This window comes from Silene latifolia, chromosome X (assembly GCF_048544455.1).
Source record: "Silene latifolia isolate original U9 population chromosome X, ASM4854445v1, whole genome shotgun sequence".
NCBI classification, from domain to species: Eukaryota; Viridiplantae; Streptophyta; class Magnoliopsida; order Caryophyllales; family Caryophyllaceae; genus Silene; species Silene latifolia.
Window position 1 is genome coordinate 182,589,297 of NC_133537.1, and position 6,984 is coordinate 182,596,280.

At 33.6% G+C, this 6,984-nt stretch overlaps 1 non-coding gene across 1 annotated transcript; it reads right to left on the bottom strand.

Annotated features, from left to right (window-relative positions):
* Nucleotides 1-6,501: 6,501 nt before the first annotated feature.
* On the bottom strand, nt 6,502-6,608 carry LOC141625354 (small nucleolar RNA R71). The gene has a single exon (XR_012535140.1). It is a non-coding gene; the product is annotated as a small nucleolar RNA R71 (small nucleolar RNA).
* Nucleotides 6,609-6,984: the final 376 nt, after the last annotated feature.

Sequence of the window (6,984 nt, forward strand, 5' to 3'; positions counted from 1 at the left end):
CTATACTGGTTTAATAGAGATATAAGTTAAAATCGAATTGACATCGTATATGTCAAGGAGCAAAAATATAGAACAAATTTAAGCAACAAAAAAGTGGGGAAACTAACATTCATCGTAATATATGAAAACTTTTAGCAAGTTTTAGCATTTATATAATGACCTCCACCCAATTATATAAATGATTCCAAGACCCAAATTCATACTAGCTCTATTGTGGGACAACGGTCCCTCTACAACCTTTACTAATACAATTTGGTGGGTAACACATTTAACCGATTCTACACTTAGAACTCTCGGTCGATGAAATTACATTAAGTTCATCTTTAGCCCGAACCTATTGGGACACCGGTCCATCTAATACTTTCGTTGAGATCAACCAAATTTCAAAATGTAATAATATCTTATAACCCCACTTACCCAATGTTAAAAGAAAGCATCCCGGTATAATATTTCAATACCGTATTGTACCCCTAATGAAATTGGGATTCATGAGTTCCTACTATTTGGCAAGGCTAAGTCTCAATTTTTAGAATTGTGATGGCCTTGTCAATTTATTATCTATCTCTTTTAAGTGAACTAAATTAGTGATCTATCAATAATTATAATTGACAAGGTCGAGAACTCGATATAAAAAGATATGCATGTGATGTTATGACGATTTGGCATGCATGCAAACATATAAAATAGAACATGTAAAGAAAAGCAATTTCCTAGTTTGGCATTTCCTAAAACAGAAAATCCAATAATCTATTACATATTCGGAAACCAACTCCTTTGGTCCCTTGAACTTCATGTGACACGCCTCCCAAGGAAACACCGTCTTGATCGGAACTCCTTTCCGAATGACTCTGTCTTTAGGAAACTCCGGAATTACAAAAATAATAATAAAATACATAGCTATTCCTATTATACATTTGTAATAAAAACTTAAATCTATTAAATTACAAAACGGTGATGCGAGATCACAATAAAACTACAACCAAATCGATATTCTCTTACATTACGGGTAATACCGATTAAAAATTAAGGCCATACTAAGACAAATTACATGATTCAAAATTACATAAATTTAAATGACATACATCTATAAAAATATGCAGCATTATATATGTATTCAACATGCAAAAATGGATGTGCCAAATCGCCTTACTAGATTATATCGTATATCGCTTTGGTTTTATGGAAATGCGTGACTTTTAACTTATTAAAATCACAAAATAATACTTAAATCAAATTTAAGCCCAAGTTAATTACCCTAACTGTCTTAGGACTCCAATTTTAGTCCATACTAAGATTTGACAATAATCTAACTTGGTATAACATTATTGCTCATTATAATTTTATTAGTCTTAACAATTAAGAAATAATTCTCAATAAATCATAAAAATATGGAAAAATTCGAAATCAAAATTTTTTATATTCTGGAATATGACCAAGATCCCAAAAATTCAATAAAAAATTGCTCACAAAGGATTTTTAATTTATTTCATGAATAAATAGCATAAATCATAATTTTTACAACTTAATTCAAAATTAATCACAAAAATTATGAAACATTCAAAATCAAAATTTTGAACATACTATAATAATTTCTAGATCCTTGAAAAATATAAATCCAACCAAAAAATTTGAATTTAATTTTATGACTAATAAAGTTGCCTTTTATCGATTTTATCACATAAAATAAATCAATAAACACACAAAATTAAATTATTTTTTTCTTTTCACATATGATGTTCTAAATATGTGTGCAACTTAGGGAAAAATTTCATGCCATAAATTTCGTTTTAGCTATTTTTAGCTTATATAATCTCGATTTATTCCATTTTAACCATTAAAATCATAAATCGTGCAACATTAATCACATTAACTTCAAATTTTACATACAATAAATAAATATTCATGTAAAATTATATTAAAATTTCGTGGCTAGAAACAACATATAACTATTTTTAGTTATTAAATAACCATTTTACTCAATAAAATGTTATTATTATCCAATAAATTATAAAAGTGAGCAATAAAATTCCATAAATCATCTAAAATGACCTAAAACATTTTAGAACCAGAATTTATACATGCATGGAAAAATTTCGTGCATATACTATATAAACACAAATTTTTCGGTTTTTATTTTAGTCATCTAATAACTCTTAAAAAACTCAAAAAATGATTTGCATGCAACAACAAAGCTATAATACCAATTGTTAGGTTCATCAACCCCTAATTAGACTCCTCTAATTAGTTTCTAAATTACTCACTAATTTAGAATAATAGATCTAGTGGCATGCAATATGTAAATAAACGAAATAAGGAGAAAAACGGTTTTACCCTTACAAAATGGTGGACCAATTTTGGGCACAAGGTAGAACACCTTCCTTACCTTGTTCTTGAGCTTAATGACATTAGGATGATCCTCCAAAAACAAAAGTTCCATATTAGAAACTCTCCTCTTAGTTGCACCCAGGACTTACCCTTATCACTAATAATATTATTAACTAGATAATATTACTAGTAACCTTAAATTTATTCAAATAATATTTTTATTACTACACTAGTAATATTTTTTGATATTAGAATTTTTAGAACAAATTCAAGCATAAAACTTATTTTATTTTAGAGAGGTTTTGAGAGTTAAGCACAAAGATAAGAATGAAATATGAGAACATCGTCTCAGGATAAAGGGGAGGGGGTGCCGGTTTCATGGTCCATGGGGAAGGGATAAAGCTTTTCCTTTTTGCCTTTTGTCTTACTCTAAATAATAGGCTAGGTTTAGGTGTAGGTCAAGTGTGATGATTATGCTTTTCCATATAAAATAATCAACCACATACACCCTAAAACTACCTACTAAAATCTGCTCCCACACTTAAAATAGACTCCATTTTATTTCTGTAATTTGTCATTTGTAATATGTTGTGACATTTGACATGTAACATGTGATTAGTAATATAAATGCATATTTAACTAATTAAATATCATTATATATTAAATAAATTTCATTTAACAAATTAACAAGTAATTCACAATTACATGTATATAAAATGGGTCACATTATGTCTAGTTAATATAATCTACAACATTTTGCAATTATGATTAACAAATTGTTCTTATCTCAAATGTTGATAAACATTAATCATTTTTAGTAATATAACATATTAATTACTAAATTGAATCTTATTTAATCAAATTACAATAAGATATATAACTCTCACTCATTGATAAAAATTTGTTCAATTTAAGGATTTAATTAATCTGTATCGACATACAATTTATTAACTTATCAGTTAAGGGAATTGTCCTATAGGTGTGACCTTAAGGGATCAACTGATCACCACCGTCAAACGACGGTAACGTCAAACTCTAGTCAGCCAATCGTTACCGATTAATGTTGATCAGTTGACAATATATTAAATCATCCCTTTTGTATTCTTGTTATGAGATTTAATATGTGATCGCACTATTGTTGAGGACACATACTCCAACACATTCGTAATATGATGAGTTGCACAATTGTCAATAAGAAAGGTTGAGGTGGGTGATGTGAAAGAGGTAGCAGTATAGGCTCGTGGTGCTTGGGACTGGCGCTGGTTACGGGCAGAAGAGGTATATGGTGGTACGGTAACATTGGGAAAAACCTTTTTGAAGATAGGACACTCTTCAAGGAAGTGACCAACGACATGGCACCATTGGCACTTGCCCTTAAATGGTGTGACAGTGTTGGGTACACCCGGAGGTGTAGGGAGAAGGGGAGGTTGAGAACGAGTTTGAGTGCGGTTGTGTTGGTAGTTAGAACGATATGTTGCATCATGGGCCGAGGCAGGGAAGGACAAATCAGGCGAGGTTTGTTGGATGGTCAGTTCGTGGTTAAGGAGTTTCTCATGGAGGGAGTAAAAGGAGATAGGTTCGTCACGGGCTTTGACGGCTTCAATGATGGGACGATAAGTTTTCTCGTCAAGGCCTTTCAAAACCTTGGCAATTATGCCCTCAGAATCCATGGGTTTGCCAAGGAGAGAAAGTTTGTCGGTATAAACTTGATCAATTGCATATATTCGGTGATGGTTTTGTTGTCTTTTGAGAGGTTTTCGAGATTGTCTTTAATTTGAGGGATGTGGACACGGGATGGATTTGCATAGGTTTTAGCAAGGATGGACCATGATTCTTGAGTGGGGATGATCAGGTTATAAGGGTTGAGATGTCGGGTGAAATAGTACCAACAAGAGCTCCAAAGAGGAATTTGTCTTGGCGCTTCCATGTGGTATGCTTGGGATTCGGTTCAACATTCTTGGTGGTAGTGTTCTCCACGGTTTCTGGTGGGCAAGGATTCGTGCCATCGAGGTGAGTTTATCGCAGCTAGCGAAGTGTACGAGGATAAACAGGGTGATGCGGTCAGCGATATTAGGAATAATCTGGTCAAGAGGGGCCATAGGAAACTGATGTGACTCATATTTGAGCACATTTAGTCCCCGAATTAACCTCGTTCCCATGCTTTCTAGCAATTATTAGGGTCATTTATTATCTTTAGTTCCCTATTTTGCATATTCTTTGAGGTTTTGTGTCCTTGATAGGAGAGGATTGCTAGCCTTGCATTTATGGAGCAAAATGGAGCTAAATGGATCACATCTAATGACCAAGCATAGAAATGAGGTATCTAGAGGTCTTAATCATCATTTAAGCCCTTAGTAACCCTAATCCTTGTACTTAGTTTTAGTATAAATACCCTATTGTACTACCTAGATTAGCATCAACCTTATAATTAAGTCCTAATCTCATTCTAATCTCTTAATTTAGTCTTAATCCAAGTTGTAATACACATTTAAATATTAATCACATCTTAATCTTACCTTAATCTCTCAATTGTTCTTAGTTTTAGTTGGGTAATTAGAAGATTATTTGGCGTTTATTGGAGGATTGACAACTCTCCATCAATCATCAAGTTTCCTTTTATTATTCTTTGCTTTATATTTGGATCATCTCAAGTTGGTATAATCCCTTTTACCTTTGCTTAATTATTGTTATTTACATTACTTATTCATCATGTTTTGCTTTGTTAATACGATTGACATCCTTATTAGCATGTTAAACTTGATCATGAGTGAGTAGTCTCTTAGCTAGGGTTAATGGGGAATTAGGGGAATCAATCATGGGATTAGATCTATGCTTAATTTAATATGCTTCCATAATTAGTTGCTTGGTTGTTGTGATTTCAACCTATGCACATGTTATGTTTGATGAAATAATAGACTATGAAACCTAGCATTTTTTACCCATCTCTTATCTTTTTAATGATGCTTGTAAGATATAAGCCAACCCAAGCCTTGTTAGACCATGCATAGAGTTCAATAGGAAGAGACTAAGTCGACTTGTAGGTGTTGTAAAGTCTTGATCGACTCGGCTCCGGGACCTAAATCTTCCTAGGAATCGTAAGATATACACTAACTCGATTCCATCACAACAATAAGTTGCTTGGATCTATTTGAGAACATGTTTGTATGATCTATTTCCATGATTCCCTTATGAACCCATGACACCCTAGTGCCCTTAATCAATTGTTTATAAATCCCTTTTATTACTTTACTTTGTTTTCATTCATCTTATTGATTAGTTTAGATTACATCTCATCTCAACCCAAAATTGTGATACCCTAAGACATAACTACTTGCAATTGAAATCTTAAATCGATACCCGTCTCTTGGGATCCAACCTTTGATTATCACTCTACTAAGAGTAGTTTGTAAAGATATAAATATTATTTTGATTGAAATAACAACTAACACGACCAAAAATGGCGTCGTTGCCGGGGACGGTGTTCAATTGATTTGATTTTTGTTTATTGTTTTTAGTTGTGTCTTTCTTTACCTTGGGGAAGTCAATCTCCTCAAGGTTGTTCTAATTGTTTTCTAGTTGTTTGTTATTTTGCATGACTAGGAGATCATAAGGTAATCCATTACCTATTGATCTCGAGATTGAAAGGACCTTAACCAACAATAGAAGAGTTGCTAAGGGTACTTCAAGAGTTTTGGGTATTGGAGAGATTGTGGATATTCAATCAAATAACATTGAGTTTGTCAACCCTTTTGCAAGAGAAGGAAAGGTAACCCAATTCCAAACCAACCACAAAATCAACCAACAATGCCTAAATTTTCATCTCATTCCGTACCAACCGAGGAGAACCTACCAAACGGTACTCCTACACCACCACATTTAACTGGCAATTTCATTGCCAAATCCGCATTCATACAATTAGTTGAGAAAAGTCAATTTGGAGGAATGCCTAGTGAAGATCCTTATTTACATATGGAGACTTTTTGTGACTATTGTGATGCAATTTCTCAAACCGGAGTTACTCAAGATCAAATTCGGTGGGTGTTGTTTCCTTTTTCTTTGATCGGAACCCCAAGGTAATGGTTGATGAGCCTAGACAAGGCTACCCTTTATATTGATTCATGGAAGAAGTTAGCACTTGCCTTCCACAAGAAATTTTATCCTCCAGAGAAGACTAACATGTTGAGAGCCCAAATCACCGGGTTCAAGCAAAGGGATGAGGAATCATTATATGAAGCATGAGAGTGATTTAAGGACACTTATCGTTCTTGTCCACACCATGGACTTAGTGAGTGGTTCCTTGTTCAATAGTTTTGGAACGGCTTATATGAAGACTCACGCAATGTGCTTAATATGGGATCCAATGGGAAGTTCACCGAAGTTGATGACAACCAAACATGGGCCAAAATCGAAGAGATGTCGGTTCATAATTCCCAATATAGTAGGCCTCGAAAGACCACTAGAGGAGGAAAGCATGAGGTAGATTCCATCACACAATTGGGCGACTAAGTGCTCATATCAACACCATCAACTTGAAGTTTGACTAATAATAATTGAAACCCTAGAGAGAGAAAGTTTATGACTACGTAGAGAGAGAAAGCAAAGTTTGACCTAGATTCCGCGCCAATGGCAAGAAAATCTAACCTTCAACGACAACGGGAG